This window comes from Cervus canadensis, chromosome 10, assembly GCF_019320065.1.
Source record: "Cervus canadensis isolate Bull #8, Minnesota chromosome 10, ASM1932006v1, whole genome shotgun sequence".
NCBI lineage: Eukaryota > Metazoa > Chordata > Mammalia > Artiodactyla > Cervidae > Cervus > Cervus canadensis.
The window spans coordinates 68,842,921-68,856,196 of NC_057395.1; the positions used below are offsets into that span (position 1 = coordinate 68,842,921).

The following is a 13,276-nucleotide window of genomic DNA, read 5'->3' on the forward strand; positions in this document are numbered from 1 at the left end:
AAAAAAAAAAAAAAAAAAGGATTTTGATTCATATATATTAATTTTTTGATACCTGAAAGGGTTTTTTTTTTTTTGACATAGAGGATTTGTAAATTAGATCTTTTGGGGGGGGGGACATATAAAATTTACAAATTAGATTTATTTCTGTTATCTTTTGTATAGTTTAGGGCTTTCCAGGTGGCTCAATGGTAAAGAAATTAATCTGTCAATTCAGGAGACCTAGGAGATGTGAGTTTGATCCCTGGGTTGGGAAGATCTCCTGGAGGAGGAAATGGCAATCCGTTCCAGTATCCTCGCTGGGAAAACCCATGGACAGAGGAGCCTGGCGGGCTACAGTCCATGGGGTTGCAAAGAGCTGGATACGACTGAGCTTGCACACGCACAAACAGTTTAGGCTAGAGCTAATCTCTAAGGGGTGATCTGTGATGCTCTCCACAACAGGCTGGAAAGAACACAGCACCTCATGCCTACAAGTCAAAAGCATTCACATCCCTCCAGGTTAAAAGAGGACCACAAGGACGGGGACCCTATCTATTTTGACTACTACTATATATCTAACTCCTAGGACAGTATTTTGTGAATGAGTGAATATGTGAATATTACACAGGATTTATCAATGGTGGGTCAAAAAAGAAGGATCATACCTACGTAAGGGAAATAAACCAGGCACAGACTAAAAGAACCTTCTCTCCAAAAATGCAGATGCCTAACTTGAAATATCTGTCCACAATACTAGGGAGAAGGCCTTAGCACTGCCACAACTTCCAAACTGAGGCAGCTCTTTGTTTTGCTGGCTTGAAAGTACAACTACCGCCTCCAATATTAACTTAAGATGTTTTGCCCCTCAAAAATTGTTTTAAACACTCAATGCATTATACTAAAAGCTCTGTTACCCTCTATGTGGGTGATGCAAGCCAAAAAGCAAATGAAGAGTACTGACTTTAATCTTTGTCTGTGAGAGAAGGCATAATCAGCAGTAAGAGCAATAATCTTCTAGAAAACTCTTGTTATTGGATCAAGAGTATTAGAAATGTCCATTTTGAGAGGCATCATGTTGGTCAACTACAAAATAACAAGGCTTTAAACTCATTACTATTGACTTCAACAAATGTCTACCACTGCCATAACTCCTTATTATAATGTGTTGTATTTAACAGATGGTTACTGTTGTTTAGTCACTAAGTCATGTCCGACTCTTTTGCGACCCCATGGACTGTAGCCCACCAGGCTCCTCCGTCTGTGGGGCTTCCCAGGTAAGAACACTAGCATGGGTTGCCATTTCCTTCTTCAGGGGATCTTCCCCAACCCAGGGATCGAACCCGAGTCTCCTACGCTGCAGGCAGATTCTTTACCACCGATCCACCAGGGAAGCCCATCTAGATGGTATGTGCTAAGTGTGCTAACTCATTTCAGTCGTGTCCAACTCTGTGGACCCTCCGGACTGTAGCACACCAGGCTTCTCTGGGATTCTCCAGGCAGGAATACTGGAGTGGTTTGCCATGCCCTCCTCCAGGGATCAAACCCACGCCTCTTACATCTCCTGCATTGGCAGGCGGGTTCTTTACCACTAGAGCCACCTAGGAAGCCCCAGTGGCATGAAGGTGTAAGCACTGGGAAGCCCTAATGGTGTAAAGGGGTATAAAGGTATAAATAAGCCCTCTAGATGGTATAAAGGTATAAACTAAGGAAGCTCTCTAGAAGTGACTAGCAACATTTCAACAATGCTGCATTCACCAAATCAGAACTGAATGGGACCTCTGAGATTACAAAGCCAAACACTCTGATCTTCATAATGAATGAGACATATTTTCATAATACAAAAGGAGAAAAATCAACTCAAATCCCAGTTCATCTCTTCAATCAACTCCTAATCTAGTGATGAAAATCAATTTGCTTGATAAGAATCACCATTAAGGATAGCAGTAGAAGCAAGTGGCCAGGCATTACCAGGGTTATCAAATAACACATTGTAAAGTAAAACCTGACTGCCCTTCCTTTCTCTCATCAGACCCTACACTATAATGTCAACTGACCCAGATGAGGAATGATCTCATCTGTGAACACAGGACCGAAGAAACCAATCTCTTAACAGCCAAGCCCATTCAAAGTTTAGAGCTCTAAAGATTCAAGCTATAACCTTATGTGAGAAGACAGGGTGTTTACAAAGATGACTTTCCATATTCAGTCTCAAGAGACTTCACCAGTAACGCAAGACCTTTTTGATCTGTGGCACTTCTAATGCCATTTGTGGAGGAAGAATAATACCTGCAGGGGTTTCCCTTGAAGCTCAAATGGTAGAGAATCTGCCTGCAGTGAGGGAGACCCAGGTTCGATCCCTGGGTCAGGAAGATCCCCTGGAGAAGGGCATGGCAATCCACTCCAGTATTATTGCCTAGAGAATTCCATGGACAGAAGAGCCTGGCAGGGGTTGTAAAGAGTTGTACATGACTGAGCGACTACACTTTCACTTTTTGAACGAAGATATCTAGGTTCTGGACACAACTGCAATATGAGTTGTACAATTTATTCAATCTTCCTAGGTCTTAGTCTCTCATTTATAGAATAGGGACAAAAACTATCTTTTGTGAGAGGAGATGGATGAGTTCTCTTTTGGACACGCTGAATTCGAAGCAACAGTAAAGATATGCAAAGTGAAGGGAGAGAACTTTAAGGTCATGCAATGCAATCCTTCTATCTTAAGATAATGAAACTTAAGGGTCAGAGTAGCCTAACTACCCAAAGGCCACAATTATGCAAAAGTATGAGGATTAGATTACCCAGGTTCCAATTCAGACCTCTGAGCACTACACCAAACTGCCTTGGATGAAAATAGCGGGAGAGGTGAGGATTGTTGTCAGTTGTTAGAAGGGCTGAAGGAGTGACTAAGGGAAACTGAGGCATGCAAACCTGAGATTAGAAATGCAGTAAGGCCATGCCCTCCCCGCAAGGAAAGGAAAGTGAGGAAAGTGAAATCACTGTGTCCGACTCTTTGCGGTCCCATGGACTGTAGCCCGCCAGGCTCCTCTGTCTATGGGACTTTCCAGGCAAGAAGACGAGTGGGTTGCCATTTCCTTCTTCAGGGGATGTTCCCGACCCAGGGATCGAATCTGCGTCTCCCACATTGCAGGCAGACTCTTCACCTTCTGAGTCACCAGGAGGTGAGGACTGGAGATGTTCCATTGGAGAGCGGACAGAGATTAGAAAGATATCCTATAGATCACTACATTCAAGAGGAAAAATAGAAAGAAAGAAAGCAGGCTTTAGTAGATGGTTGTGATCCGTCCTTGGGGTGAAGAGGAAGCAATTAAAACAGCTTGATAAAACTATCATTCAAGAAGACCTTTTAAGCACATTTTAAGTAAGATGGACCCTTCAGATAATATTATATTATATATAAGGAAAAAAATAACTTATACAAATATTTCATAAGATAAACAGAGATTAAAAAATCTTTAGGGATATAACTGCCAAGTAATTGTTTAAATTCTTTATCTACTTTCCTAAAACCTCCCATTTGAATGCTGAATTGTTCAACAAAACGATTTTGGAGCAATTTACAGTAAGGAACAAACTCTATCTGATGGCTATCCAAGACAGCAGGAAACACAGTAAACATACATTAACAAAATCATAACACAGACAACACTCAGCAGAGCTTTTACTTTGGGGTAAATAATACAAGAAAAATCACGTACTTATGGCCATCCAGGCTCAGCACTCTTCATTCTACAGGAAACAGAAGAGCCAGTCCAAGTGCAAACCAGTCTACAATCTGAAGACATCAAATAAATTCGTGGGATTCCTTGTACTAAAAAGACAAGCTCTTTCCCTGACTTCTACAACTCTGCTGTATTCAAATAAAATAAAAACCCAAGATTTTTCCAGGTGGACTTTTTTTCTATTGTTTAGAAACAAGACAAAAAATGGATTCTGAATCTCACACAGATTTCCTTCTGTTCCAGCTTTAAGGTGAAACCCTGAAACTGAACTTCCACATCATACATTAAATCACCTGCCGCAAACCCAGGAGGATGCCGCGCCCTGATGGATTCCAGAGTCGTTTCACCTCCTAAAAGCTGCTCAACTCTGGCACCTCCTGCACTTTCTTTCAGTTCAGTTCAGGTCAGTCGCTCAGTTGCGTCCGACTCTTTGTGACCCCAGAACCGCAGCACGCCAGGCCTCCCTATCCATCACCAACTCCCGGAGTTTACCCAAACCCATGTCCATGGAGTCGGTGATGCCATCCAGCCATCTCATCCTCTGTCATCCCCTTCTCCTCCTGCCCTTAATCTTTCCCAGCAGCAGGGTCTTTTCAAATGAGTCAGCTCTTCGCATCAGGTAGCCAAAGTACTGGAGTTTCAGCTTCAACATCAGTCTTTCCAATATAACACCCAGGACTGATCTCCTTTAGGATGGACTTGTTGGATCCCCTTGCAGTCCAAGGGACTCTCAGTTCAAAAGCATCAATTTCTTTAGGGGCTAAAATTTTTCTTTAACAGAATCTGAGGAAGATTTTTTTTTTTTAAGCTCTGGAGTTTTAAAAGATTAAATTGTTTTTAATCCTCTCCCATCCTCAATTCCCCCTTCCCTGAAATCTAAAAAGAAGAAAAGTATTGTGATAAATGCAGAACCAGGCTGTGGGGGAACACATGTAACAAGGCACTGCCTGATGTGACGGATGAGGGAGAAAGCTCTCCTTGCAAAAGCAAGCTCTGACAAGCACTGGCTGAAGGGTGAGGCGGGTGGCTGGCAACCAGAATCTCCTGCCAATAAAACGCCCTGGTGATCCAAATCTGGTTGTGCGACGATGCTAAGAGCAGAAACTGCAAGCAATAAGCAGAATACTCAAGAGGCCACCCGCGGCAAATGTAAGCCAACTGACGGAAAAGCTGTTAACACCGTCTATGTTATGTGTGGTCCATCTAATCTGCCTAATCACTGGTATAGATGTAGTCACCCACTTTAAATTAATATATGAGCAAACAACATACAGTTACAAGTACTGACTTCTAATACCTAGATAATCGCTCAACCAGAAGTAAAACTCAGCAAGTTTTCAGATTGGCACGTGGTACTATTTAAGGAGGACTGGTCTGGTAGATGACAGAATTCATGCCCAGGATGAGTTGAGAGAACCACAGACAGGGTCTGTTAGTTTACCTGATAAATAGCATCCATTCACAGATCAAAAGACAACCATTTTGAAATATAAATTTATCTCCTTAATACCCATAATCTCCCGCTCATATTCCTACCATGTATTTATACCACCCATTCCAATGCTCCCATGCATCAGGAGCATGAGCACTGAGAACCAGACACAGGGATGTGATTCAAGACGTTCTAGATGCAGATGAGCAGTTTTGGAGGACTGCAAATGTCCAAACTGCCACTCTGGAGTACATGCGCAGAATAAGAATCATACCTTCCATCACCCGCACCCTTTCCTTAAGATGCTATATTTGCAAATGAAGCCCCTTTGTTGGTGGCATAGTATAAGCAATGGTAGAGAATCCGCCTGCCCATGCAGGAGATTCGAGTTCGATCCCTGATCGGGAAGATCCCCTGGAGAAGGAAATGGCAATCCATTCCAATATTCCTGCCTGGGAGATCCCATGGACAGAGGAGCCTGGCGGGCTACAGTCCATGAGGGTCACAACAGAGTCGGACATGACCTAGGGACTAAACAACAACAAAGTATAAGCTCAGGCTAGTAATCAAATGAAATAAATACAAGTGGGGAAGCTCTCTCATTAGCCTGGAGGTGAGATCCAAGTAACAGTTTTTAAAGGCTCCCCAGATCCTAAAGGAGTTGGTGATAAAGCTGCATGTCACAGCCAAGTACACTAAAGGCCACCCTCAAACAGAAGAATATAAAACAGTAACTGTCCAGTGGGCCGAGGGACTGCATCAGTCCCCGATGCCTAGGACAGAGCCTGTGACACAGTCGGTACCCATACAGTCCGTGTAGCATAAGCAACGGTAGAGAACCTGCCTGCCAATGCAGGGGATGCGAGTTCAATCCCTGATCAGGACGATCCCCTGGAGAAGGAAACGGCAGCCCACTCCAGTATTCCTGCCTGGGAGATCCCATGGACAGAGCAGTCTGGCGGGCTACAGTCCATGGGGCAGCAAGAGAGTCAGACACGACCTAGGGACAAAACAGCAACAAAGTATAAGCTCAGGCTAGTAATCAAACGAAATAAATACAAGTCGGGACACTCTTGATCTTCCAGATTGAATTTATAAACGAAAGGCTCACTGGCTAGTTTCACCACTCACACTATTTTCTTCCCTCAAATGACTTAAGGGTTAAAAAATACAAGGAAACTATTTTTGCAAGGCAATCATTCTTGGTTTTCAGCCTGCTGTGTTGTATGTTTGTGGTAACTCTCTGCCTGGCCAAAGTGTTGCCACCAGCAATTCAAAGAATGAACACAACCATAACCTAATGTGGAGATACCAAGCTCTGTACACAAAACCTATTATTGTTATTCACTTTGATTTAGTAACAACGGGGCTTTACACAGCCAACTCTTCTTTAAAATTCACCCTAAATCCTATCCACAGTATAAGGTCAGCCTTTCCTAGCAACCTATGCTTTCTGGGAAATATGACCCCCCCCTAAAGATTCCATATCCATCTCTCAGATCCAAGGCCAACCTCCAACTTGGTGAATTCCTTAGGATTTTGCACCCAGAGTTATCTACTCCTAAACAAACCGCAGCACTGACCTGCTTCTGTTTGTAGCAAAGCCACACACTGAGCCTCTCCCGAACCACGGATTCCTGAATCAAGGATCTATAGTTCCCACGTCCACTAACCCTTACATGAGAGTTGCACTGGGAACCCCCAGATTTCTTAGCCAGGCCAAAAGGGATCTGGTGATTTACCTGCTTTGAAAGAAAGGAATGTGATGACAAAGATAAAAGCAAAGATAACGCTCACAGAGGAGAGCAGTGATATTTAGACTAAGAACAAAGAGGTATCTGAAAAGCCATTAAAAAAAAAAAAAGTAAGAAGCTGTTGTTCTAAGACTTGGTAAGAAGAAGGTCAACAACATGAGAAGTATACTGCTCTACAGAAGACTTCAGTATTAACACCCTGGTCCTAAATTTAAAAAGAAAAACAAAAAAAAGGTGGCCTGGCAGTTAATATTTTTTGCTGAATGAATTAGATACTGTTGTTTGACATTAAGTTAAACAGCCCTCAAACAGGCTTTCAAAAATAAAAAAAAGGTTGAGATACCCTGGATTATTTTGTATTTCTCCCATTCGAGACTGGATCTTAATTTTAAGTTTATCCTTTTGAAATCAGACTGTACCACCCCTTAACTTTTATTGAAGTATAATATACATTAAAAAAAAAGTATAGTGCTTCACATACGGAACACACTTCACATACGGAACACACATGTAGCCAGCATTGATTAACAGAAACAATACACTCTTAGCACTTACAAAAGCCTCAGCCAGGGACTTTCCTGGTGATCCAGTGGCTAAGACTCCACGCTCCCAATGCAGAGGGCCGGGGTTCAATTTCTGGTCAGGGAACTAGATTCTGCATACTGCAACTAACACATGGAGCAGCCAAACAAACATTTTTTTTAAAAAGCCCCCTCCACACTCCTTTTTGGTCACTACGACTTTTCTCCGAGGGTAACCCACTGGCTTGACTTCCAACAGTACAGATTAGTTTTGCTGGTTTCCGCATCTTATAAAAGTGGAATTACAGAGTATGTACTCTTGCCTGGCTTCAGTGTCAGTTATCAGTTTATTGCCTCTCAACTCCAAACTCACCCTTTAGTACCTGCTCTGTGATAATGCACTGGACTCTTGAAGAATTTTCCCTTTACAGAAAGTGTGATGTTAAGCTTGGTCAGCAGAGGGCGCTCGAGGGGGCACTGCAGCAGGAAGGAAGCTTGTCTTTTGGGTTCAAGGGTGTAGTGCCTTTGCCTAGGGAAAGGTATGTAGGGACATCTGGCGGTGCTCTGATCCGACAGCATCCCCAGAGCGTTAGGCTATTCTCTCATATTCAACATCATCTGGAAGATTTAATCTACAGCACAGGTCCTACCTACACTTGAGGATAATGAAATTATCCCACAGTTTTTTTCTTCTCTAGGATAAATATTCCCATGCATTTAACATTATATGGACTTTCCTGGTGGCTCAGCTGGTGAAGAGTCAGCCTACAATGCAGGAGACCTGGGTTCAACCCCTGGATTGGAAAGATACCCTGGAGAAAGGAATGGCTACCCCCTCCAGCATTCTGGCCTGGAGAATTCCATGGACTGTAGAGTCCACGGGGTCGCAAAGAGTCAGACACGACTGAATGACTTTCACTTTCACGTTATAATTTAATACTGTACATATTTTCAGCTTGCTCCTGAACTTTCTATGTTGCTTCTTCCTTAATTTGCAAAATCAAAAGCTGAATTAAGATACTTTATCTAGTTAGAGCAGTATTGACCCTCATAAACATCCATCCGAAACCAAATCAAATCTCATGATGAAATGCTAAAGGCACTCCTATTAAGAAGTCTGGAAAAAGATGATGACACTATCCATCAAGTATTGCACTGGACATTCTAGAGACTATATGGAAAAATTATGAGATGTATAAACTGGGAAGAAAGATTGTTGTTGAGTAGCTAAATCGTGCCTGACTGACCCCATGGATTATACCCAGCCAGACTCCTCTGTGCATGAGATTTCCCAGACAAGAATACTGGAGTGGGTTGCCATTTCCTTCCCCAGGGGATCTTCCCGACCCAGGAATTGAACCCGCATCTCCTGCATTGGCAGGTAGATCCTTTACTACCCCGGAGTCACCAAGGAAGCCCCTAAGAAGAAAGACACAAAATTATTATTTATATATGTGACTGTTCTTGTAAGCCCTGAAGAAAACAACTTCAACTTTACTACCACGGAGTCACCAAGGAAGCCCCTAAGAAGAAAGACACAAAATTATTATTTATATATGTGACTGTTCTTGTAAGCCCTGAAGAAAACAACTTCAAAAGTATAAGAACCAAGAGTTTAAAAGATGGTCAGTAGAAAAAACCCAAAAAACATCTGTACAAACATCACTAACTTTGTTGAAGGAAACCTCACGTTTTCCTCCAGAGCACAGCTGGTGCTGCTCACATCATGCACAGCAAGTGAGACCAACCCCACTGCTCTGCCTGGCATCACCCACTCAGGGGACCAGTGCCAAGGCAAAGGCGCCCCTTCAAAGGCCAGGTGAGGGGCCAGCCTCCCACTGGAGAGTCTGGTACCATCCTGGAACTGAGTCAGTCACACGAGGGCAACTCACGTGTGGCCTGTCTTTATTAACTCAATTCTAGCCAAGAACTGTGTTAGCATGCACTCCATACAATATTCACCTTGAATTTATATTTCACCAGATTCAACCATTTCTCATACTTCTCCCTCTCATTTTATGGTTTATCTTATCTCTGAGGAACTAGCCACCTCACTCAGCAACAAACAAGAGCAGATACACAGGAAAGTCACCAATGAAACAAAGGAATTGACTCTGCTTCTTCAACTTTAAAATGAGGGTATTTGATCTCAGATTTTGAAAAACCCTTTCCCAAGGATCCTATGTCTTAAAATTCCCTATGACCCAGTATATATAAAAACCACACACCAAGAGAGAAAGGGAGGAAGAGAGAGAAAAAAAAAAAAAAACTATGGGAAAAGAATCCTGCAAAAACAGTAACATATCTGCTATTTTACTGAGTTTTCTGCTCTCCAGGTGAATAAGTAAGCTGGATTTTTTAAAATACAGAAAGGTAATAATACATTCATTTTTTCCTTCAAGAGAAACTTACTAAAAAGGAAAGAATGACCTGAGGATGCTTCCTCATAGTTCTGTATTAACTCATCCCTATCAGTGATACCCAACTGTTTAAAACATCACACTGTTACAACAGTGTTCAGATTCTTGAGAATCTAGTCATTTTCTGATCCACACAGATTAACTTAACAGACTAAGACAAAACAAGCAACCATTCAGTGGAAGCAATGAGTCCTAACCATTGGACGGCCAGGGACTTCCTATATATACAACTTTTAAACATTCCTTTCTACACAACACTTCTTTCACTAAACATAATCAGACCAAAAAAAGTACTTTGCATAAACAAATTTTTCAGACACCTCAATTTACTATTTTTTTTTAAGTTCCTAAATCAAAATGTTTCATTTCATTTTCTACAAGTCTCTCAGTCTTCTTAAAGTGTTAACAATATTGAAATAAATGATTCAGGCAACAATCATCAGTTAGGGTTAAATTAGGACCATAGGTGAAAGGTGGACAGAACTGGAAATCTGCAGGCTGTCCGAAGTCATCCGATGGATTTCCACTGGCCAAATGGGGGAACACAACTTGACAACAAAGGGCTACGCCAACATGACCCCATCAACTACTCTGAATATACACAGGAGGACAATCAAACATTGTAGGAATACACAGTAGGAAAATCAAACAGCTTTCCAAATGTAAACAGGAAGCACGATATACTACCTATGAATAATAATAATAAAAAAAATCTGAATGATTACCAAAATTGTTAAGCCTCCAAATCTAAATTACCAACTTACAGGTAATATGGAAAAAGAGTAACATGTTATATGATACAAAGATACAGTCAGCAAACTCCATAATGTGGGGAAAGGGATCAACCTAGTTTCTTCCACAAAAAAATGGCATAACAGTTACAACAACAACAAAAGAGATTTATTTTAGATTAAAAGAAATTAAAAATATGCATCAATCAAATGCACTAGGTGGACCTTATCTGGACCTGATTCAAAGAGTTAATTGTAAAAGAGCCATTTTTGAGAAAAATCGAGGGAAGAGATACAGAATCAGGTAAATTAAGGAATTAGGTTGTAGGGAATGTGTTAATGTGTATGATAATGCACTTTTCTATCCAACAGATACACACACTACAATATTTATAGGTGAAAGGACAGGCTGTCAGGACTTTCCTCAAAATACTCTATGTCAAAAAGAAAGTGAGAAGGGACACATAAAACAAGAATGGCATGAGGATTCACTGTACTATTCTCTCTAGTTATGTGTACGTTCGAAATTTCCCATAATAAAAACTTTTTTAAGGTTAAGGGAAAGAAGAGACAGGAATTCATAACCAAACCTAAGTTTGGCCACCATCCACAAGGCATGAAAAACTGCAGAAAGCCTTTATGTAAAACAAACACGAAAAAAGCTGACAGTAGTGGCCTCTGAAGACTGTATGTGAGAGACTCCGGGCAGCTTTCACTTGTCAGCAGGAATCCTCTCTACAACATTCCTCTGGAGGTGTGCTTTCCATCAGGCCATGTACCATTACCAAGGTGCGGACAGGGTGTCCTGATACCAAGCTGAACTCTTTATGCCTCTTTACCCTGAGAAAAGTTATTTGAGGAAACTGACTACCAAGATATGTGTTTTTTAATGGCATATCTCTATTTCTAAGTCTTCAGCAGTTTATCTGCACTTTCCAGTTTTTTCCAACATTCATATAAAGTAAATATTTTTGTACAAGCTGAAGAAATACTCTTTAGTATAATAAAAAATCCCGCTGTTGTTAAAAAAAGAGAAGTTAAATAAACTTCCCTCATTTCAATCCCTCATCCATTCCCATTGCTCCTAAGGTAGTTCATGCTATGCTATTATCATCTTATACTCGGTATCACAGCAGTTAAAACTTGATTATGCCACAGATTTGCAGGTCAAATATATCACCTATTTCCTTCCAAAACTTAAAAAAGTATATGAATAATTATCATTATTCTGCATATAATGGTAGTGTACTGCATTGAGAGGAGAGTGTCCTGTTCAAATATCAAAACCACTAATTTAATAAAGGGATTCAGTAATATAAGCAGCAAAGCTATGCAAAGGAGAATTCTCTTTTATCTGTAACCGTGTGTTCCATCCCCCTTCTTGTTAGCTAAATAAAACAGTGAATCTAGAAAATTGCACCTGACCAGTTTTCACAATATTTTCCTAACAGCTGTCTGCCAAAAATTTTTAATAACTCTCATCAGGCTATCGCCCCTTTCCATAATTCTCTCTGGGCTTTATTTCTCTATTGAACATGATTTGGTCAATAACAGTGGTAAAAAGGAAGAGACTGTAAAAATAAACAACAATAAATGATGCCTAGCAGTAGGATGAATATCGGTTTAAAACATGCAGTTTACCTCTGAACAATGTGGGGGGTGAGGGGTGTTGCTGCTCCATGTGCAGTCGAAAATTATGTATAACTTTACAGTCGACCTTCCATATCCAAGGTTCTGCACCCATGGATCGTAGTACTGTAGTACATATTCAGTAAAAAAAAAAAAAAAATTCGCATGTAAGTGGACCTGTGAGGTTGAAACCCATGTTGTTCAAGGGTCAACTGTAACTAACAATGATCCGTAAGATGAAGTACCTTTGGTCCTAGGGAAGGCTGATCTGGGAAATCTATTTCTGTATTGATCACTATGCCCCTGGGAATAGAGCAAACATCCAACACTGCATTACTGCCAACCAGGTAGAAATTAATTAGCTCTGTTCCCGTTCTGTTGTTAATATTCTGAGTAAAGGTTACTTCCTTATTTAATACAGAAGTAGTTATATTTATCCATCCTCAGATAGATGGTTTTCAGATAGTAAACGCCTTCCTACTGAAAGACCTTAGCATCTAAAACCTTACTGTTAAAAACTTGCCCTTCTCACATGCACTGGTAATAATAACTGAGGAACTAGAATGCAGCAAGCAACATTTACTACATTATTTTTCTGAGTCATCATCATAATCTTATGAGTTAGGTACTGTTATTATTCCCATTGTATAGATAAAGAAACCAAAACACAGGATGTTAAGCAACTTGCCAAAGAAAACAGAGCCGGTAAGGAATGGAATAATACCATCCTCACCATTACTCAAAGTCTTTTGGGATAAACAGAAAAAGAAAAGCTACTGGCAACTCACTCCAAAATTCATTAGTATCATTAAGTCTCAGAAATTTTCAGTGATTTGCGGAGCATCTACTATGTGCTCATCATTGTGCCGCCTACTAACAAGACACCAGAGGAGAAGCAGAAGACAGTTATTTCCTCTCAAAATCACACTGACAAGGTACGGAGGCAAAACACACATACAAAACCAGAAAAGGAGATATAAGGAAAGAGCTACCTTTTCACAAATTCAACCATTCTAGACCTCACTTTTCACCTCAGTGCATTTTTTAGATACATCACAGTTGACTGTGGA

At 41.0% G+C, this 13,276-nt stretch overlaps 1 protein-coding gene across 4 annotated transcripts in view; it reads right to left on the reverse strand.

The window, feature by feature from the left end:
• Positions 1–13,276, reverse strand: part of CHD6 (chromodomain helicase DNA binding protein 6) — a 194,984-nt gene that overhangs the window by 150,651 nt on the left and 31,057 nt on the right. Inside the window, exon 2 of one of the 4 annotated variants that reach the window (XM_043480182.1) lies at positions 12,219–12,332. The exons of 2 other annotated variants lie outside the window; for them this stretch is intronic. The gene's annotated coding sequence lies outside the window, so the exon portion shown is untranslated. Of the gene's footprint in view, positions 1–12,218; positions 12,898–13,276 lie in introns of those variants that run through there. One more of the 4 variants, XM_043480183.1, reaches the window with a different exon arrangement.